At 47.5% G+C, this 23,039-nt stretch overlaps 1 protein-coding gene and 1 pseudogene across 4 annotated transcripts in view; both read left to right on the forward strand.

Annotated features, from left to right (window-relative positions):
* The window catches only part of LOC309613768 (T-cell surface glycoprotein CD3 zeta chain), a gene marked incomplete at its 3' end in the record, with an annotated part of 117,065 nt that overhangs the window by 52,621 nt on the left and 41,405 nt on the right, over positions 1 to 23,039 (forward strand). The gene's annotated exons all lie outside the window — the stretch shown is intronic.
* Positions 6,374 to 15,057, forward strand: LOC309606758 (V-type proton ATPase subunit e 1 pseudogene; annotated as a pseudogene). The gene is made up of 2 exons: positions 6,374 to 7,276; positions 7,514 to 15,057. The product of its transcript is annotated as a V-type proton ATPase subunit e 1 pseudogene (transcript).

Here is a 23,039-nt window from a genome sequence, read left to right on the forward strand (position 1 = left end):
GGCTGTCTGAGGGCCTTGCTTCACAGGACCTACTCTCCTGCAGCCTCTGGGAGAAGATAAAGTCAGCACTCCTTCCAGAATCCTGTCAGGAGACAGGCAGACAGTGGACAGGCAAAAAGAAAGCTAAATACACACACACACACACACACATACACACACACACATAGAGCCAGAGTGCTTTTTATTGGTATAAAATAAAAGTGTAATGAATGAACAAGTGACCCAAATTCCGTATATTATTAGTACATATAGGTTCAGAAAATGCCTTATGTATGTAAATTATACCTCAACAAAGCTGCTTTTTAAAAAAGAAAATATCAGCCACATACAAGGGGACCTTCCCCTGCTAGATGAGGCCCTTGGAAAGTTTTGTGGAAGAGAATATTATAACAACACTTAAAATATACTTAGGAGAGTGTTATCGAATCATTTAGTAATGCAAGGGTTCGTTTTCTAATTTAGCTATTTTCATGAGTGTGAATTTTCACTTATTGGATTATCATAGCATAGACAGACACATTTAATTTTCTTAAGGAGGGATGTGCCCAGATTTTCCTGTCAGTTGTTCACCAATGGACGACCTCCCTGGGGTGAGCAGGATTGACCCCTTGGACTTGGAAGAATTTCCTTTTAAGAGCTTTCTGTGATGCGACTCTACCTGGGTGTCTCACCTCTCTGCCTGGCACCCCATTCATGACTAAGAGAGACAGATAAATTACCTCTTTGTGCAGATAACTCAACGGCATCTTAAACATCTCTGCTGTGACTGCCCCGGGACCATGGTGACCACAAAGACAGTGACCCGCTGATCCAATGCCCTGGCAGCCAAACTCACCTGTAGTCATGACAGGGCATCTCTTAGGTTAATCTAGCTGGAGAGAGAAGACTAAAACCAATGAGAGAAAAATCAGGTAATCTTTCTATGAGTGAAGAGGGTATGTTTTAACGATACATTTCCTTGTCGGAAATATTATCAGAGGTAGAAATAAAATGCAGAGCATAGCCGTGCCTTAATTCCTCCTAAATGTATTTTCTGAGGAAGCACTATTACACGTCAGGTGCTGCACCGTGATAAATCCCAGTTGCTGCGCTTGGAGAACTCACAGTTTCGAGGGCTGATAGATGTATCCAGATAGTCTGGTAAAGTGATATGAGCTGCAGTAACAGTTAACACTCGTTGAGAGGATCTTGTTTTCTGTGTTGTTTACATGCATTAGGTCAGCTAATCCTGTGGGACTTTTATTGGTGTCCTCATTATGCAGGTGGGGAGCTGAGGCCCAGGGGTACAAAGCTAGCAGAGGTGGACTTTGACCCCCGTCAACTTGGCCCCCACTGTGAACCATATACCCTCTGGGTGCGGGATAAGAGCCTACATTTGTCATAGACTTAGAGGGAGGAGTTGAGGTTTGTTTGCCACAAAAAAGTTGGAAAAGGGCAGATCTGGTGTTAGGAACAGGATGTCTTACCTCAGGAAATCAGGAAACACCAGCTAGGGCTCTTAGTAGTCCCCTGCCCATCCCTGGAAACTCATTCCCCACCCTCAGGATGGTTCTGGGATGAGAGCCTGGGGGCACCTTCCACTCATGGCCCTTGGGACTGAGACACGTAGCCCACACCCACTCCAGGCCCAGTATTGACTTGCCTCCCTGGGACCAGCTGCTCACATGAGCCAACCTTCCTCATCTAAAGGAGCTGACTCCTAAAGGCCTTGTACTGAAGTTTATAACAAAGGGATTGTTTCCCAAACTGTGTTCTGCAAGATAGGAATGCTGTACCAGAGAAAGAGGGGACAGAAGTATTGGAAACGCTAGTCTGAGCAAACTTAAGGAAGGTTTTGTTTGTTGTTGTTTCACTGCAGGACTTGTCAGAACCTTCTCTCTGCAAACGTGCCTCACACATCTCCAGGAGGAAGAGAGGGAGATATAGCATGCAGTGCTGTGCTAATTGATTTGACCCCATTTGGCATTTATTTTTTCAGGGAACCCCTATTAAATGGCCTACAGAATACAGATCGAGAAAAGCTCAATGGAGGACTGTACTGAGTGGTTCAAAATGTGAGGGCTATCAGAAAGCTAGGCTGGAGGAGTAAAGGAATGCACTTTGGGGTCAAAGGATTTGAATGTATAGGACTTAATGCAAAGCAGAGGAGAGGAAGACACCCCAGGAAAGGGAAGTATATATCAAAGGCATGACAGCAGCATGAGTGCAAATGCCCAGGTAAGGGCTTAGAAGCTCCGTCCCTTTTGAGCAGCTCTCGTGTCCTACTCACACCTCCATGGCAATCAGGACAGGCAAAGGATTGGGGGGACATTTGGGGGCACTGATTGGCAGGATTGTTCCAATGAAAAGAGGGGCCAATGATACTTTACTCTTCTTACATAACCTATGTATTAAATTCTGCAACAGAAACTCCCAAAAGCAGAGGAAAGTTTAGCACGTCCTTTGTAGCGGGCGGTGCCTGTTCATACCACGTTGGCCTCCCCCTCAGCACCTGGCCTGCCTTCCAGCTGTCACCATCTGCACCTCGTGGCCCGAGGCCTAGCTCTGGCCCTGGAGTCCGCTCCACCCTGGGCACCTACAGGCTGCCAGTACAGGAGAATTAATGCCCTGCTGGGGCAGCCCTCAGCCAGTGACTGAATTCTAACCCAAAAGGCTGTGCCGTCACGTGTGGTAACTCTGCACTCCCTGTTCCGTGCTGTTTCCTTGAATTTGCCAGCATGATGAAGCCCCGTTGTTAACAGGGGTAACTAGCCAATAAGGCTCCCTTTATTGAGTTCCTTCCTGTTCCTGCCAGACTCCCGCACGTATTTACAATATCCATTTCCTAGGGCTGCTGTAACCAAGTACTGCAAACTGGTTGGCTTAAAAAGCAGATATTGATTCTCTCACAGTTCTGGAGGGTAGAAGTCCAAAATCAGTGTGTTAGCGGGGTTGGTTCCTTCTGAGAGAGAATCTGTTCCATGCCTCTCCCCTAGCTTCTGGCTGTTTCCTGGCAATTTTTGGCACTCTTTGGCTTGTAGATGCATCACCCTGATCTCTGTCTCCATCTCCACATGGCCCAGTCTGTCTTTGTGTCCAAACATCCCCTTTTTATAAGGACACAGTCCTATTGGATTAGAGCCCACTCCAGTGACCTCATCTTAACTGAGCATCTGCCAACACGTTATTTCCAAATAAGATCACATTCACAGGTACTGGGTAGTGGGAGGGGGGTTAGGACTTCAACAATCTTTTGCAGCGCACAATTCAATCCATAACACCTACCAATGCTTCCTGGGAACATCTCCCAAATAAAGTACCTGTATTCCAATCTTTGTCTCAGGGTCTGCTTCTGGAAGAACCCAAACTAAGACACCCTTTTGAAAACAGTACCTCAGGGGTACAGAGAGATTGTGAAACTTCCCAAGTACCATGTAACAAGTCCCTTGCTGAAATTATGATTTGAGTCATCATTTTAATTTCTTACCTAAATACAAGAAGATACTTCTCAACCTCTCCTAAGACTATCTGGAAGAGTTGTTTCTATGATGGCTCGATTTATTTGTTTTGAACACCGATTGTCATTCACCATAATGTGGCTCAATGAGGAAGGGAAAGAGACATGTTAAATGCACCGGGGTCTTTGCCATTAGGTATCTCTAAGGGAAGGACACTTCTAGCTCAAGGCATAGGTGTTCGTTTCCAGCCCGGTTGACTGTCAAGCTCCTGCGGAAGTGACCGGTGTAGATGCAGACTGTGGGGTTGCTGGGCCAACTTGGTCCCCTCCCTCCCTCCGGAAGATGGAATAAACATGTCAGAGGGGAGGGTGCTTCCCATCTCAGGAGCACCGGGGTTGCCCTTTAGAAAAACATCGCCAGCACATTCTGCAATCTCGAAATGAATCTGAATGGTAATTCAAGAGGCAGGGCTTGTTCTGGATTTTGAGACAGTTCTTCTACCTGCTCCAGACCCTCCTTTCCCAAGCTCCATCTCGACTCCACATAGCAGTGGTCTGGATGGCAGAGGGACCCTGACAGGAGGAAGGGCTAGGGTGGCAGCTGTGGCTGGCACCTCCTGCCTTCTGTGTGGTCTCCTTGGCTGGTGAAGGAAGAACAGACGAATTTGTGTTTCCAGGTCACAGCTGCCGGGGGCCCCGGCTGTGAGGCAGGGTGGTTCCAGTTCAGTTCTGAGTCAAGAAATGCTTCAAACATGTTCTTCTTGTCAAGAGTCACCAGGAATTGGCCATTGCTCTGTAGCTTTCTGCAGTCCATGAGCATTTGAGAAACTGGATGAGGGCCCTGACTGCAAGGAAAGGCCTTGTGAGTGTGTTTTAGTTAAGAATAAATTTTGATTCTAGTGAGACATGCTTGTTTACAAACACAGGTATGTAGACCAGGACTAGGGATGACCTTGATTTTCTCTGCTGTTGCAAGAAGATTGTGTGTGTGTGTGTGAGAGAGAGAGAGAATTAGGAGGCAGGAAAGGGACAAGAAGATGTATTAAAAGGATATTCATGGCAAAGAAAGTAATTTCTAGGATTCCTTTTCTCTTCTTGCTAGCGCCCAGCGCCTCAGGGAGCTCTGGGCTGTGGGTGTGGGAGGTTGTGAGAGGACAGTGTTGACTAGAAGCAGCACAGCTTTTATTCTACTGCTGGAAAACGGCCCCCTCCTTTGTGAGAGAAGGCCACTCTGTGAGGTTCACATCGTCAACAAGGAGTCCTTCTTGCTCAGCTGATTCAGGAGAAAGGAACCACATCCTGAAGCAGAACCGTCTTCATTTATTTCAGATTCTTTCCCTTGTTGCCAACTTTCCATTTACCTTTAACTTCCATCTCTAACGATGTTTATCGCTTGCCTGCGTGCACCCGGTGTTTCCACATAGGGTCCCATCACATGGCCCATTCAGTCTTATGACAACCCCATGAGGTACTCGGCATCAGTACTGCATTTTATGGGTGAGAAAACAGAAGCTCTAAGAGACTAGTCTCAGGACTTGTCGTTAGTAAGTGGTGCTGCCTAGGTTTGATGCCTGCCATTCCCAGGGTTCTCTGTGCTGAGCTCCACCATGAATACGACTGCAGGAAGAGGTGCCATCAGAGGAGGGGGCTCTGGTGTGGGATGCTGAGACCAGGTCTGAATCTCTCTCTGGGCGATTAGGGTGCTTCTGACTATATGTCTCCCCATAGGCTTTAAGACCGACCTGCCCCAGGCTCTCTCCTTGGGGCACAGGGACAACCACCAAGCCACCTGCAGCCCGTACCTCCTGCCAGGACCATTTGCAGTTGCTCAGGGCCCACCCACTGACGTGTGGTAACGGGTTGGATGCAATTGATCGAGGGCTGCTGGTAAACACTTACTGGATGTTCTGAATGGGTCCAGGAGTGGTTAATCCTAGGAAAGACCTGTCCTCTGGCCAAGTCCCTTCCCCAGGGCTAGCTGGTCATGACTAATGTGCGGCGTGGTCTTCCCTCAGATGGGGAGGATGGTTTCTCAGACTCTCCTCTATCCTTCTTGGCGTTGCTCAGACCCCATCTCTGCTTTGAAGCCTTTGCAGCCCACCCAGCTCGCAATAATCCCTCCCTTCACTGAACTCCTCAGGCTTTCACCGTCTGCCCCTCTCAATCAATGGTGAAGAGCATGGGTTCTGGAGTCACACTTACTGGGTTCAGAGTCTACTTTCGGTACTTTCCAGTTGTGTGTCCTTGAGGAAAATAAAGGCTTTCTGGATCTGGGACTCTTCATCTGTTTTATGTGGGTAATGATACCTACCTCAGAGGGGTTTAGTGAGGAACAAAGTCTTTAATGCATGAAAAGTGTTGGGCTTGGTGTGCAGCACATGAACAGCTGATATACACCAGCTCGTAAGGTTAGCGCCCTGGGCTGTCGTTGATTGCTGATTCACATCATCATTCAACTCTTGTGTTATTAATTAACTTTTTATGTATGTAGTTACACATTGCTTTTCCAAGTGAAAGATTCTGGAGGCAAGGGCCCTGACATTGTTTGTGTTCTTTTTATGCCTCAAGTATTTACCATTGGACTCTCTCGAATGAAACCCAGTGGTTAAGCAGAGCTCAGCAAACTTTTTCTCCAAAGGACCATATGGTAAACATTTTAGGCTTATGGGCCACAGGTCTCTTTCACAACTACTCAACTCTGCTGGAGTAACACAAAGCAGCCATGGATGATATGCAAACCAGTAAGCATGGCGATGTTCCAAAAAGCTTTGTTTACAAGCAGGCAGCTGCCCAGATTTGGGTCGTAGGCCATATTTTGCCACCCCTGGTTAAGAACAATGGGATCAGAAGTCAGAAGCTTGGGTCCAAATCCACCTCCACTACTTCGTATGCCTAGTTTTCCAGCTCTGCGTCTGAAAGGAGGCCCTGTCAGTAAGTGTCTGCCCATCTCTGCCTGATCCCAGCCCATAGTACCAGGGAGACACCTGAGGTGCCCTCCCTAGGCAGCTGCACAGCTGGAGTGGGTGGTTGGCTTCGGTGAGCAGATAGCACAGGTGTGAGCTTAAAACAAAAAATGGCCTACATTTGCTGGGGGAGTATCTTCAAGGTCGATAGCTCTCTCACTAAAGTGAAATGGAAACCCCAATGTGATTCGGCTGGCCTGAGTGATAAATGCACTTGTTATTATTCTCTGATTCGCTCTGTTCATGGAGAGTTTAGTCACAGGAGTTTCTATTCTCAGGAACTCACAGCACATCACAACACACAGCTTAATTGTCCTCATAATAATTCTGCCCTGCATAACAAGCCTTTACAGGCAAGGGGTGGGGGGCAATTATGAGAAATCATGTGTGTTAGAATTGCTACCCATGCTTCGAGATCATCAGATAAAAGTTAATTAATAACATACGTACGTGTACAGGCCACCTCTCTAATCTTAAGTTCAGGTTATAATAAAAGGATGGCATATTCTATTTTCAACCTTTTTTAACCCTTGAAATTGTGTTGATTTTGAAAGTAAAAATCCAGCATCCTGTTAAGTTAAATAAAGACAAAAACAGATGAGAATTATAGAGCAGTAAGAGTCTGGCTCAATGTGGTAAGAATTATTGCAGGACAAGAAAGCACTGGGACTTCCGGTGGGACCAAAGTGAGGCGGTGGGGCAGGGGCTGGCACCTCCCGCCGCAACCATGGCATATACCGGCCTCACCGTGCCTCTCGTCGTGATGAGTGTTTTCTGGGGCTTCGTCGGCTTCCTGGTGCCCTGGTTCATCCCTAAGGGTCCCAACCGGGAAGTTATCATCACCATGTTGATGACCTGTTCAGTTTGCTGCTATCTTTTTTAACTAATTAATTAATTTATTTATGGCTGTGTTGGGTCTTCGTTGCTGCGCGTGGGCTTTCTCTAGTTGCGGCGAGCAGGGGCTACTCTTTGTTGCGGTGCACGGGCTTCTCATTGCTGTGGCTTCTCTTGTTGCGGAGCACAGGCTCTAGGCGCACGGGCTTCAGTAGTTCTGGCACACGAGCTTCAGTAGTCGTGGCTCACAGACTCTAGAGCGCAGGCTCAGTAGTCGTGGTGCATGGACTTAGTTGCTCTGCGGCACGTGGGATCTTCCAGGACCAGGGATCGAACCCGTGTCCCCTGCATTGGCAGGCAGATTCTTAACCACTGCTCCACCAGGGAAGCCCGCTGCTATCTCTTTTGGCTGATTGCAGTTCTGGCCCAACTCAACCCTCTCTTTGGACCACAGTTGAAAAATGAAATCATCTGGTACATCAAGCATCACTGGCCTTGAGGAAGAAGACCTGCTCTCCAGTGCTCAGTCATTGAGGTCACAAAGAAAACTCCTCTAGATGCAAAATCACCTCCATACCCAGACCACCTTCCTTGAGTCGCCCGCTTTGGCCGTCAGCTGCCTTAAACATTCACACAACATTTGAATATTTATTCTACAAAGCAGTATTTTTTCCTGTCACCTTTTTTACACTTTGATGAATGATGTGCCTATTGAATCTAAACTGTGCTGCCTCTATAAAATGTTTATGTACTCTTCCGAGATAGAAAATGCTGTTCTTCTGAGAAATGACATTACTCTCTCCTTGGGAACTGTGGATCTGAAGATGGCTCCTGCCTGCTTACAATATGAGAATCAGCGACGTGTTTAAAAACTGTTACATGACAATAAGACTCCAGTGGGGCAGTCAGTAGGAGAACATGTTCAGAGGGAAAATCTGTCCCACCAGAACTATACCAAAGTATATTTTCAGGATGAATTTCTTATTTCTGCCCTCTTTTGGAATAAATTATTTTTCTGCTTTCTATGGAGGAAAAAAAAAAAAAAGAAAAAAAAGAATTGGGTATTGTCAAGATCTCATCATCGGGGAAATGGAAAGCTACATCATAAACATCATCTGCCTAATCATCCCAAGCCTTCTCATTGTAACGAATGTATTGTCTTCTCAGAGGCAGTAATCTCCTTTGGGACATGAGTAAAATAAGTTGAATTCTGTTTCCCTTTCATGATATAATGAGTATTTCTCCAGTGCAGCATAAGAAATAGAATATCACCCAGGAGAAACTTACATAGGCAGTGATAATGTGGAAAAATCTAATAAAGAAAACCCACATGCCCCATGGAGGAGAAGCCCTCTGTGTGTGATCGTCATCTTGTGAGTGGTTCGATCACACTTTATAGTTTTGCCAAGTGCTTTAATGTAAATTACTTCATGAAAAATTCACATCCCTTTGAAATGTATAGGTTAGCCCCCTTTTATTGGTGGAGAAGCTAAAGCTTAAAAAATATAAGTGATTTGCTCAAGATTAGTTATTGGTAGAGCTGGAAATTGAATTCCATTCTTCTGGGTCCAAATCCAAGCTCTTCTCCCAGAAAGTTACGTGTGGACAGGTTGTAGGTATATCTGTGGCCTGGAGCGGTGGCACTTTTTTTTTTTTTTTTTTTTTTTGAGTGGAAACTGCCTGCGACACTCTTTTATTTATTTATTTTTCCTTTAAGGCTACAGAAAATCTGCACATAGACAAGGCAATTCTTTTCTTATAGAAAAGAATACACTCAACTAAAATTTGCACATGAGCTTCCATTATTACACTTATTTTCATTTTCTATTTATTTTCCTCTTAGAGGTCAAATTTTCCATTCCTGATTTTAACCCAAAGAAGGGCTAAGTAAATTCCATGGCCCACTCTCGAAGAAGGCAAACTGGAAAAAATGTACAATGCCAAATGACTAGCCTAACAGGGTGTGGACACCTTGGTCACCACTAATTCTTGTACAGTTTAACCCTAGCGACAATTTTGCAGGAACAAAATAGCTACTGTTTTTGATATTTGGTCTCCAGGTGTGTCAAATACCTTTTGATTGAGTGCTCGGAGCAGGGCTTTTCAACCTCTGCACTGTGGCATATGGGGCTGGATAATTCTTTGCTGTGGGAGGCAGTCCTGTGCATTGTAGTACATTTAGCAGAATCCCTGCCCTCCAGCCACTAGATGCCCATAGCACCTCCAAGTTGTGATAACCCAAAATGTCTTCAGATGTTGCCAAAATCCTAGGGGGCAAAATCTGCCCCTGGTTGAGAACCGGTGGATTAAAGTCATCATTTTTGTGGGTTAAACACTCATTGATGGGTTAGGCCCTGATGGACAATCTAGTCTGACTTCATTTTGGTCATTAAGTTGACCAGCACAGGAGGCTAGCAATAGATCCATTGCTATTCACTTTCCCCCACAGGGCTGCCCTGTGAGAACGGCTTTTTGACAGCTCTTCCCAAGGGCAACAGCTATAAATCGTGGAAAGCAGCCACTTGACATTGGGTATCCACAGTTGGCAAGTGCCTCCTTCCGTCTTCCATTTGCATTTCCATCCAGATTGTGGGACTGAGGGAGGTCAGTTTCAGCAGGAAGTGGAAAGTGCATAGATTTATGAGGCAACCAGACCTAAATCGAAATTCTGGCTTTATCACTACCTAGCTAGGGGACCCTGGGCAAGTGACTGTACCTCTCTGAAACTGTCTGCTCCTTTATAAAATCAAAATAACTCTACCTACCTTAAAGAATTTGGGAATTAAAGATAATGTGTATAAAGGGCTCAGATGGAGCTAGGCACATAGTAGCACTGTAATAAATGTTTTCTATTACTATAAATAAAAAAAGAATGAATGCCTGAACAGATAAAGTTAGAAACGTCAAATGGAGTGTCTGCCAGTGGCCAGGTCTGTCTGGGCTAATCTCAAGTGTTTTCTGATGATCTCTGAAGCATGTGCCCATCTCTAGCTCCCTCAAGGCCCTCTCCACCTGTTGTCTCTCCAATGTCCCTGTTCCTCTGACTCTTAAGGGACCTGAGTGTTCCAGAACAAATGGTCGGAAAGGTGTGGATTCATGTAGAAATATGTCAAAGCATTGTTGGTTTTAGCAGCTGATCTGTTCTGGGGTGTGAAAAACAACCAAAGTCACTAAGCCACAGAGGGATAGAAATGTGAACAGATGGGCAGATGGGAAGGCAGCTCTTGACCTGAGCAGCACAGAAGTCGCTGCCCTGGCCAGGGCTGGAGGAGAGGCTGAGGGACAGGAAGGGTGGCAGAGAGCTGCCACGGGCAGGATCCCAAGGCCAAGCTGCTAGCACCCATCACACATCTGCAACAGGGTCTATACTAGGCACCAAGGAGAAAGGACCAGACCCTCAATAGACTATTTGGTCAGGACAGCCCTGGGTAAAATGATAAAGGAGACTTTTTTAGTACCATCTCTCTTCCCCTCTGCATCATGGAATTTATGCATGGTAAAGAAGCTAGGAGATCTCCTTTGTCCTAATCCCTTTAGTTCACTGGCCCCAAGAAAGGAGGTAGCAGAATCATGAAGCTGGTGGTTGAGCCAGAAAGGTGCTGGAGGTGCAATTCAGGTCATGGATGGGGTTCGGTGCCCCTTCTATAGGGAGTTCCAGGTTTGTTCCAATTGACAGTTTGTGGTTCTAGATCTTCAGCCCAGGATGGACTCCCAGCCCAGTGCTCCTTCCCCCATCCCTGTGTCTTATTTTAACTCTAAATTCTAGGATAATAGGTATCCAAGGAGATCAGTACTGTTTCCAAATCAAATACCAGCAATATTTACAATCTTTGTGTCCTTATTTACTTGATGCTGCCCCTAAAAGTAGTAATTCACCACCAAGAAACGTTCTCCTGTCCTAGAATACTAAAGAAAATGAGAAATAAGCAAAAGATGACTTGGAAGTCAGCAATTCTACTGCATCCTATTTAAAACTGGGTGGATTTTATTACCTGCTTTTAGAACCTACAACACACACACTTTTATTTATTTTATTTTTGGCTGCGTTGGGTCTTCGTTGCTGCACACGGGCTTTCTCTAGTTGTGGTGAGCGTGGGCTACTCTTCGTTGCAGTGGCTTCTCTTGTTGCGGCACACGGGCTCAATAGTTGTGGCTCGCGGGCTCTAGAGTGCAGGCTCAGTAGCTGTGGTGTATGGGCTTTGCTCCCTGGTATATGGGATCTTCCCAGACCAGGGATCGAACCTGTGTCCCCTGCATTGGCAGGCAGATTCTTAACCACCGGGCCAACAGAGAAGCCCAACACACACACTTTAAAACACAACATTTTTAATATTTTAATGATTACAAGGTCAAAGCATACTTATTGTGGAAAACTTAGTAAATATAGAAAAGAACAAAGAGAAGACAAAAATCATTTTAAAAAATTTTGCTACCAAGACTCATTAGTATGTTGGTGACTATCCTTCGAGGTTTGAATATGTGCATTTAGTTTTGTAACTTTTTTTCACTGAACAATAAATCATAGCCATCTTTCCTTCTTGTTAAGTATTTCTCTATATCAATTTTAGTGCCCATAGAGTGCCATAATTTATGCCACCACTGCCTATTGTTGGACATTTAAATGGCTTCACATTTTGATGCATTATGAACAGTGCTGCTGTGGGCATTCCTGTGCATATATCTATATCCATATTTGGGGTTAGTTCCTTGGAATAAATTCCCGGCGGTAGACTTGCTATGTCTCCCCTCCCCTCAGTGTCCCTGCTTCCTGGAGCCTGCCTCTGGTGCATTCATGGGCCCAAACTTTGCATCACCCACCTTCCTCGTGAAGCTTCCTAAACTCCAGGCCTATCTCCATCTGTTGGAGATCTCACGTGTGACAGGGTACACATCACACCCCTCCTGGCCTGCTCTCCAAAGGGCAGAGCTGATGGCCATTTGTAACTATGGTGGTCAAGACCAAGAAGGGTTTCTCTTCCTCTCCTTATCAGTCAGACTTCTCCATTCCCCACTGACACCATTATCATCAGACATACTTCGTTAGGAAAAGGAAGGGAAGGCGGAAGATGTGGAAGAGGAATGAGAGAATGGAAGAGAATTTGCAAAAAATACAGCAACAGAGTGACGAGTCTTGGCTCTGAAGGCAGACCATCAGCGTTCGAATCCTGCTCTGCCATATTCTAACTGTGTGACCTTGGGCATTTAACTTAACTTCTCAAAGCCTCAGCACCTCTATCTGTAAAATGGGTGCAATAACACCTATCTCACATGGCTGTTGTGAGGATCCAAAGACGTAACGCGTGTTAGCCCTTGACCCAGGGGCGACACTGAGAAAGAGCTCAACTAAGTAACATCTGTCTCTCTTTTTTTTTTTGCAGCTTTTTTGTTTTTTATTGAAGTATAGTTGATTTACAATGCTGTGCCAATCTCTGCTGTACAGCAAAGGGACTCAGTGTTACACATATAGACATTCTTTTTTTTTAAATTTATTTATTTATTTATTTATATTTATTTTTGGCTGTGTTGGGTCTTCGTTTCTGTGCGAGGGCTTTCTCTAGTTGCAGCAAGTGGGGGCCACTCTTCATCGCGGTGCGCGGGCCTCTCACTATTGCGGCCTCTCTTGTTGCGGAGCACAGGCTCCAGACGCGCAGGCTCAGTAGTTGTGGCTCACGGGCCTAGTTGCTCCGCGGCATGTGGGATCTTCCCAGACTAGGGCTCGAACCCGTGTCCCCTGCATTGGCAGGCAGATTCTCAACCACTGCGCCACCGGGGAAGCCCCAGACATTCTTTTTTAAATATTCTTTTCCATTATGGTTTATCTCAGGAGATTGGATGTTGTTCCCTGTGCTAGACAGTAGGACTTTGTTGCTTATCTATTCTAAATGTAATACGTAGTTTGTATCTACCAACCCCAAATTCCCAGTCCATCCCTCTCCCTCCCCCCTCCCCCTTGGCAACCACAAGTCTGATCTCTATGTCGTAACAGCTGTCTCTTGATGCTTACTCTGTGAAGCAGAAAGGGGAAAGCTGGAGAAGGAAAGGGGAAGATGGAAAGAAAAGAGAAGAAAATTTAAGAAAATGGGGGGAGGGGAGGCAGGAAAGGTTTGAGGGTGGCAGTGGAATCATTTTCACCTGCCCAGAAGTGGAATATGTATGGAATCCAAAAAAATACCCAACCCCTTCCCCCCACCTGCCATTCCCCATCGCCTTCCTCTCTGCCCCCAGTAGACCTCATGGCATCCGGGGAACGAAGCCTTCTGTCACTGTGGGACCTGCTCCTCCAAGCTGACACCACGCTGGATGTCCCTGGACAAGACCGCTGGCTCAGCCTCCTTCCCTCACACCCACCCACCGCGGGGTCCCTTTGAGATGGATTTGAGTGGTTTCTCACATCCCACTTGGGGCAAGATGAACTGTCAGTTCAAGAAGAGGTTTTGGGGGGATGTGGTGTCCCCCACCTGGGGCTAACCCTGGCCAGGGAGGTTGCCGATGATTTGAAGCTGGAGACGACAGCCTACGTGAAGGGAGCGGGAAATTCCCCTCTGTGCTAGTAAGAGGCTTCACAGAGCTCACCAGCCTGTTGTTTTCTTGGTGGTTTTTTCTTTTGTTTTTTTTTTTTTCTTCATACATATCAGCTTCTAAATTTTACAAGCTGTTGCCTACCTTTATCTCTGAAAGCAGTGGAACATGTTGGACTCAGAAAAGTAAGTGACAGTGCACGGGAGAATAATGGATGGGGTGATAGAGGCAAGGTCTCCTGCTTTCCTCAGCGCTATGAGGGTTAAGCCTTTCTGTGGACAAGCAGGCTGCTCACCTCTTCTTTCTCTCCTCCTCCCTCACAGACGTGGAATGTGACAGTCTTAACACCTAAGACAATTTTAACAGTATGTGCTTCTAAATTCCGCACCCCCCTGCCATTTCTTATTGTGGTAAAATACTCATAAAACTTACCCCCTTAACCATTTTATGTAGACACTTAGTGGTATTGAGTATATTTGTATCACTGTGCAGCTACCACCATCCATCTATCCACAGAAGTCTTTTCATCTTGCAAAACTGAAACTCTATACACATTAAACAATAACTCTCCCTGCTCCCCTCCCCCCAGCTCCAGGCCACCACCATTCTACTCTGTGTCTGTATGAATTTGACTGCTCTAGGTACCTCATATAAGTGGAATCATACCGTATTGCTCCTAGTGTATCTGGCATATTTTACTTAGAATAATGTCCTCAAGAGTCACCCATGTTGTAACATGTGTCAGAATTTCCTTCCTTTTAGAGACTGAGTACTGTTCCATTGTATGTATATATCACATTTTGTTTATCCATTCATCTGTTGGTAAATACTTGGGTTGCTTCCACTTTTTGGCTAGTGTGAATAATGCTGTTATGATCATGGGTGTACAGATATCTCTTCTAGACTCTGCTTTCAGTTCTTTTGGGTACATACCCAGAAGTGGAATTGCTGGATTGTGTGGTAGTTCTATTTTTAATTTTCTGAGGAACCGCCAAACTGTTTTCCACAGTGGCTGCACCATTTTGCATTCCCACCAATAATGCACAAGTGTTCCAATTTCTCCACATCCTCATCAATACTTGTTGTTTTCTATTTTTTGACAATAGCCATTTTATTTAATTAATTAATTAATTTATTTATTTTTTGGCTGTGCCGCACAGCATGTAGGATCTTAGTTCCCTGACCAGGGATCGAACCCGTACTCCCTGCAGTGGAAGCACCGAGTCTTAACCACTGGACCTCCAGGGAAGCCCGATAATAGCCATTTTAATAGATGTGAGGTGGTCTAAAGTTTTTTAAAAGGAAGAGAAGCCAAAGCTAGGATTTCAGAATTTATAAATATAGAATAAAATATACTATTTAAAAATGACAAAAAAAAATGACAAGTTAATTTAACAAACTAATGAGTTTAACACATAAAAATATAATAACTGCTTATGTAAGTTCCTTCTGAGATGTCAAAGGAGAAAAGAGAGAAAGAGAGGGGAAAACAGAGAGAATGGGAGAAGAAAAATTAAGTAAAATGGGGGCAAGATGAGGAGAAAAGGTGAAAGGGCTTTGAGGGCAGCACCTAGAATAATCTTTTTGGCATTAGGAGGCCATTGGCCCTCCAGATGCGCCCCAGCCCTCCCGCCTGTGTGTACATATTTTTCTGAGGGACATGGGTTGCTTTCTGCAGTGATTCTCTGTGCTGGGAGGGACACAAAGATGAACAAGCTGCTGTTCCTTACTTGGGCCAGAAGGTCAGAAAAAGGGGGTGGAGATGGGGGGCATCTGGCGGCTACCCCGGCTCTGTGTCCCAGGCGGGGAGGCCGGCTTCCTCGCTGGGTCTGCCTGTCCCAACACCCCAGCGTGGTCACAGATCAGACGCAGGGCTGGGTGGCATTCAATCTCGTGTTTCATGCACTTTTAAAGCCGCTTTTGAAGGAACGAATGCATCACGGTTCTTTCGTTTCAGGGAAAGCGCCTGTGAGAGAGCAGGAGGTGGGGAAAACTCAGAGCTGGGAGGGGCCGCCCTGGGCTTTGGTCCAACAAAGCCGCCGCTGCCCAGCAGCTGGGCTCTTGCCCTTTGAAAACCGATCGGCCAGGAACCCCTCAGCCTCTTTCCCTCGGGCCAGTCACATCACATTTTACAGATCTCAGGAAAGAAGACCCAAGTCCCTGTCCTCTGGGTTTGTGTCCTGGCATCCCCAACGTATCAGTTTTCTAGGCAAACACAGGCTCTAGGTGAACAGCAGCATTTTGCTTCTCTGGTCCCTGAACGGGGTCATGCTTCCATGGAATTCCACGACCAAACCAGATGAATAGAAAGAAAATGAGCAGAGCCGACTAAGTAGACAGGGCATTGCTGGTGTCTCAATGGTTGTGTCACCTATTCAACAAAGCAGACAGGAAATCTTTAATTAACCCTGTTTCCAGACGCAAAAGCCCGTGATAACATTTTATCCTATTTGAATACATATCTTCAAAGAAGGCGATGTGGGAGCCCTTTTATTTTTGTTATTGGACTGCTAATTTAACACCATGTATATTTTAAACTGTCGTACAAGAACACAAAACCTGTACCTATAAAACACAGAGGATGGGGGAAAATCCTTCCTGGAACTCTCCCTTCTCTCTTCCATTTTTATTCCACAGTGGCACATTCCTCTTGAGAAAATCCTGCCCTGGATTTTTATTAGTCTTTTGTAGGCAGTCAGGTATTAAAACCTCACAAATCCATTACGTGCTTCTCAGCCCTGCTTTTCAAGTTGCCTCTCCACGAGGTGTGGACTAATGAAATGGAGGGGGAAGCAGCTGTTTTCTCCCTCTTAGAAGAGGCTGCGCCCAAAGACAGACCAGCCTTCAGAGACCCTCAGGGCAGGCTTCCTCCCTGTACTCACCATATTCTTCCTGCCCCAAGTTTTAATTTAGAACTATTTGAATTACCAGAATATGCTCCCATATGTGGCATAAAAATATGTCTGCAGGGCTTCCCTGGTGGCGCAGTGGTTGAGAATCTGCCTGCCAATGCAGGGGACACGGGTTCGAGCCCTGGTCTGGGAGGATCCCACATGCCGCGGAGCAACTAGGCCCGTGAGCCACAATTACTGAGCCTGCGCGTCTGGAGCCTGTGCTCCGCAACAAGAGAGGACGCGACAGTGAGAGGCCCGCGCAACGTGATGAAGACTGGCCCCCGCTTACCGCAGCTAGAGAAAGCCCTCGCACAGAAACGAAGACCCAACACAGCCATAACTTAAAAAAAAAAAAAAAAAAATGCCTGCACATATAGAAAGGGATATATTGGTTTTGCTCCATCAGAGAGGGTCTTTTTCTATTTTGTAAAAAAAGTCTCAAGATTACCATTATGTCATCTTAGCAATGAAATTGTTTAAAAATTTTTGTTAGTACATATGCTAATAATATCTTAGAGCCGTATTCTGATTTCCACTTTACAAGGCACTCTCGTAGTATTATCTCGTCAGCGCCTCCTCACAAACCCTTTGAGAGAGGGATTGTCATTCCCACTTGACAGATGGGGAAACTGAGGTTCTGGGTGGCTGACTGAGTTCCTTAAGGGAACACAACTAGCGAGCAATATTGTGGGACAAGGACCTGCATCTTCCAATGCCCGGTCCAGTGCTCGTTCCCTTTGGCCCTGCTGCCTTGTCACAAAAAACACTGGATAAAGCACTGTTGGAAGGATGGTGGGTCCGGCTGTGTGAGATTAGTGACCCCTTTGGTCAGAACGGCCGAGTGTGGTTATCAGTTTGAGCACTGGACAAAGGCACCAGGCTGAGGCTGCCGGTGGGTCCTGGAAGCTTCCTGTGCCCCCTCACAGTGGGCGCCCAGGAGCACCCACCTGAAGGAGGGGTGTTGATAGCCTAGGGCCGGCCTCCGCACAGAGGCCTCTTTCTAACTCATGCAGAGGTGCACGAACAGCTGGCCGTGGCCCGGTGTTAGTGGTCAGAGCTCTTTCACAAGGTGGGAGGGGGCTTTCCTGTGCTGACCCTCTCAGTAGGCGGCAGGTCCCACAAGCCAGAGAGAGAGGATGTGGTAGCAGAGACTGGCCTCTGCAGCGTGGGAAACAGATCTGCCTGCCATTGGAGGGGTGCCTGCCAGAGTGTACGCTCTGCCCTGAGCTCAAGTGGGGCGCTGGATGGGGGCCTGGGCCTGAGGAGGTCGGGGCTCTGGTCCCAGTTCTGCCACTGACCCCCTTCTGTTTTATTTCTATATTTCCGTTGACACAGTATGTTCACAGAAGCAATCTCTGTCGAGTCCCACCACAACCCTGTGGAGTTGGCCCGTGATACTCAGAGAGGTTCAGTGACTTGCCCATGGTCCACAGCGCTTTGGCCCCCAAGGCCAGGGCACTTGCCACCTCCCTTCGTTGTGTCTCAAGAGCTGCAGTGATTCAGGCAGGTCCTGTGTCCCTTCTGAATTTGATTTCTCATATGAAAAATGAGGGAGTTGAGGCCAGAACCAAACCAGTTTCTTGATCTTGCTGTGATCAAAACATGTTTTCTTTCCACTGACTTTTCCACGTTGCTCATTTCTTTGGCGGACGGTGCCTCTTCTCTCGTTATCTCTTGGGAGCAGCAGAGCTGGGGCTACCTGCCCCTCGGAGCATGGCGGTGTGTCCTTGAAGGGGTCCGAGGGGCAGTGTGGACAGGGAGGCAAGGGGAAGGAGGCTCTGGAAGGTGGCGGACCACAAATCCTGCCCCTCCCCCCATGCCAGCCCTCCTGTCATTTCCTTTTTGGTTAATGTCCTGGTTGTTCAACCTTCTTGTCTTCTTTCCCCCATACCCACCCTATGGCCATACTGGTCTCCTCTGGGGCTCAGCCAGAGGGAAGCAGAGAGCGAAATTCATATCGTTCTTGGTGGGAAATCGTTAAATCCCACCCAAAGTGTCTGTGGGGCTTTGGGGCTGGAAGCAGGCCAGAAAGGAAGGCTTCCTGAGCTCCGCTCCTCATGTTCCAGACCCCTGCCCAGGCTTTAACCGCCAGGCAAGCCATGCCAGGTGGGAATCCTCCCCACAGGAGCCTGGCACTCCGTGTGCCAGCCAGCACTGCAGGAGGAATAAGACGTGGGCCCTGATTGCGGGGAGCTCCCAGCAGAGGCAGATGTCTAAACAGATCGTTCTCTTGAGTCTCCAGCAATCCAAGGCCAGGATTGAGTTTCTGCAAGTGCAGCTGCTGAACTGTAAATCGTTCTACTAGCTGTAGGGCTTCCACCCCGTCATGTCCAGTGAGGAGCGGCCGGCGGGGAGGGGCAGGCCCACTCACACCACCCCTGACCCCCACTGTGCCGCGCCCCGGGCCATCTGCAGACCTGCTCAGGCAGGGACGTCTTCCCTCCAACACTCAGACCCTCGCTTGCCTCTGTTTTCCTGAAGGAGCAACGGTGGGAGTTAAATGTAGGACGTGCCTTCAGGATGCTCTGGCCAGAGGGCTCCAGGTGGCACCTCATCCTCCAGGACCTCCACCCTGGCCTCTGGGGCCCCTGAGGGGGAGGGACAAGAAGGGGGGCTGCTGAGAGCCAGGAGCCCTGGCTGCCCCTGAGACTGTGGTGGAAGCTTAAGGGGCCCCCATGCCCACAGGCAGCATGCGGAAGGGAGAAAACAGAGGGAGGAGAGGGGGCAGGGTGGGCAGGTGGTATCTGAACGATGACTGAGGGTAAAGGAATCAGACTCCCGAAGAGCAAGCTGCTCTCAGAGAAACAGGAAGAAAACAGAAGCGGGTCACTGGCCGCTGTGCCAGAGCACAAGGAATGAGGACGGGAGAGCTGTGCCTGCAGCCTGCGCACTGACCAGCATGGTCCCCGCCTCCCATCCCACTTCTCCACCCAGCCCTGGCCCGCCCGCCCCTCGGGCAGAGCTGGGACTGAGGTCCTTTGCCCCCAGCCCCGTACACTGGGTGCCGGCAGTGCAGGGCAGAGGGACCCTTGCTGTGGGCAGCCCGGGCAGCTGCTGTTTAGCAAACCTCCTGCTGCGGCCAATCCAGTGGGCAAACGATCTCTCATGTCCCTCGGGAAGTGGCTGAGGTGACTCTGGGCTGGAGGAGGGAAGGGGACCAACACCTCTTCTCGGACTCAGTTCATGCCCCGAATTCAGAGCCGAGAAGCGCTGCTGGAAAGTGCCGTGCAAATGTAAAATACTTTCGGTGTCATTGTCATTGTCATGACTGGGCACATCGTGCACCAGCCCTCCAGCTGGCCTCCAGAAGCAGGTGCTCTGTGGCGGGTGACGTGGGCCTTGCCACCTCACAGAACAGCACCTCTGCCTACCAGCTGTGTGACTTTGGGCAAATAACTTAACCTTCCTGATCCTTGCCTCCTCTCTGTAAGATGGGGAGAATATGACCCATCTCCCTGGTAGGGTTCTGAGAATTAAATACACTTTTATAACCAGTCCTGGGAACATAGGAGATAGTAATAGATACCAGCTCCCTTGTGGGGAAAAACTAGCATGAATGTTTTAAAGGGCATCTGAGGTTGGTGGGAAAGCAGAGTAGGAAGGAGAGGGTGGCTATTCTTAGGGTCTAGGTGACAAATCCCCGAGAGGGGCTTGGTCTTCTCCACTGGGCGCTGTAATTGATAAGTTAAAGGTATTCGAATGTTGGCTAGCTGCTCAATGGGTACAGCTGTGGGGAGTATTAGATCAGATTGAGCAGCTCAGAAAGGGCCCAAACCAGGGCTCACCCCAGGCCTCTCCCTCCCCCAATTTTAGCTACTCATCCACCTTGAGGCAAATTTGGGCTCTGCCCTAAAGGACTGTGACAGCATGTGTAGGATAAGCCACTTCCCACTGCCCGCCACCGCACCTCCCCTTCCCAGGCTCTCTCCCAGTAGAAGAGACACAAGGCCTTTGGGACTTGAGTCCAGAAGGATTCCTTAAAGTCACTCCGGTCCTCCACGATGGTGGGAGGCCTGAGGCCTGGGCCTCCCTGGGCTGCTGCTTCCATAGCAGCTGGGTTTCCGCTCTCTTAAAGGTCAGCACCCGGCCCCAGCCTGCAGGGGCTTTGCTTCTGGTGAGGGCAAGAGACGGGAGAGGGATGTGGGCAGAGGAGCGGAAGGAAGGGAGTGCCAACCCACTGTGCAGAAACGTGTTTGGGAGACACTGACAGAGGAGAGAGGCTCACTCGACCTAGGTACGACCCGAAAGTCAGTGTCTTGACAGCCAAGTAGCCTCTTGGCTGTCGGTGGGGAGGACCCACATGCCTTCTTTCTTTATCACCAGTACCTGCAGGAGCTCAACATTTCGTGAGCACAGTTCTGAAAGATCACGAGAGAGAGGAGATGTCATTTTGACCCCTTCATCCCAGAGCAGTGGGGGATGGGGCCTGAAGCTGCTGTGGGTTCAAGATCATCCTCAAGTCAGGGGACCTTTCAGGGGAAGGCCTCTAAGTCCTGCTGAGACAGTTCAGAGCGCTGAGCCTCCTTCTAAGAGTGGTCCGCAGGGTGACTGGAGCAGGTCCCCAGGGAAGGGGGGTGGGTAGGTTGCTTAGACAGGGCTCACACCCAATGAAAGGTACAGAGAAGCCTGCTGCCAAAGGCCGGAAACCAACTTCAATGGAGACCTGGGGTCCTTCTCAGCACCCAGTATAGGGCTTTTCCCCACCTGCCCTGTGCCTTAGTATCCCCTGTAAAATGGGCAAACAGGATTTCCTGACGAGCCTCGTGGGGCTAAATGAAGTGATGATCTTGTGATTCCCTCTGCTTTTCTGGGAGAAAGTTGGGACAGTGGTGTCATTTGTGATGTGTCTCCATCTGGAGTACTAAGTATCAGTCAATTCAATAAGCTATTTTTTCTTTTTCTTTATTTTAAATGTATTTATTTATTTATTTGGCTGCATCAGGTCTTAGTTGCGCGGGCTCTTCTATGCGGCGCGAGGGCTTCTCTCTAGTTGTGGCACATGGGCTCTAGAGTGTGTGTGCTCAGTAGTTGTGGCGCACGGGCTTAGTTGCCCCGTGGCATGTGGGATCTTAGTTTCCCGACCAGGGATCGAACTCTCGTCCCCTGCATTGGAAGGCGGGTTTTTAACCACTGGGCCACCAGAGAAGTCCCTCAATAAGCTATTTCTTAAGCCCCTCATGCTCAGTCCTGGATTGCATCATGACCTTACAGAATCTATCCTCAAGAAACTTAGGGTTTCAGAAAGAAATAAGACATTTCACACAAAATAATCAGAGCAGTAATTCTGAATTTTTCTTTCAATCTCAACCCAAGTTGGATGACACTGGAATCTGTGCTCCCCGTGGGCTCACAGAAATCCCACTCTCACCCTACCTCCAACTTTCTCCCCTGGTCAAGAAAACTTTTGGAAAGCAAATAAATGAAAATGATTTTAACACAGGCATAATTTGACTGCACTTTAAATTTTGTAATAGGTGTAAGTAAGTTATTTCCAAGTTTTTGTATTCTATCTATTATAAATAACAATGTTCTTATCACACCTCTTAATGGATAATGGTCGAGAACCAATGCACTAGGCAGAGTCTCAGGCAATACTATAATTGTGCTTTATACCAGCCTTATTGTTTACTTAAATAGTCACATAAATCTTACATGTGAAAACAAGCTGTAGGTTGGAGTTTTTTCACATTATAAAAATTCCCAAGAGTGCCTGATAAAAGTCGAACCTTTTAAAACAAAATAAGTATATATTTTATGGGGAACACAGATGCATCTTCACGTTTGATTTGAAGCAGAGTGGATGGAAGAGTGAAAAGGTTTCAAAAGGTCCTGCTTAAACCATTCTCTAAAATGTCTCTACTTTCTCTAAAGTTACCTGAGAAGAATATTCCACAGTCACCCTTGTCTACATGCTCCAGAGCCTACTGTCTTAGGTTTAAGAGGTTCCAGACTAAACTTTTAGAGCTGGGAGAGATCTCGAGATGGCTCATTGGCTGGCTGAACAGGAAGAGACCTCCAGCGGTGATGGGGGCCTTGACTGGGGAGAGGGGGCGGTCTCTGAAAGGTGAAGTAGCACTATAGTGGGCACAGCTGCTACGGTTTTCTTTGTATGTTAAAGACTAGTGTGGGTTCGTGTCAACTCTTTTTCCAGCTAAATTAACCCTATTTTCTTTCCTCTTTATTCCACTCTCCAAGCTGTTTCCCTTTGTCATGCCCCTACCGAAACTTCTCCAGTTCTTCTCCATTTGGCACACGTTGAGAAGTTCTAAACCAAACACTGAATGTTCAGGGAAAAGTGAAAACTGTGTTTCTTTGACTTCAGGGCAGGATTGTGTCTTAACCGTAGGGCTACCCTGACAAATTACCCTTACCTGGTCCAGCTCTACTATCTTT

Source organism: Balaenoptera borealis, assembly GCF_965194805.1.
Source record: "Balaenoptera borealis genome assembly, chromosome: 1".
Lineage (NCBI taxonomy): Eukaryota > Metazoa > Chordata > Mammalia > Artiodactyla > Balaenopteridae > Balaenoptera > Balaenoptera borealis.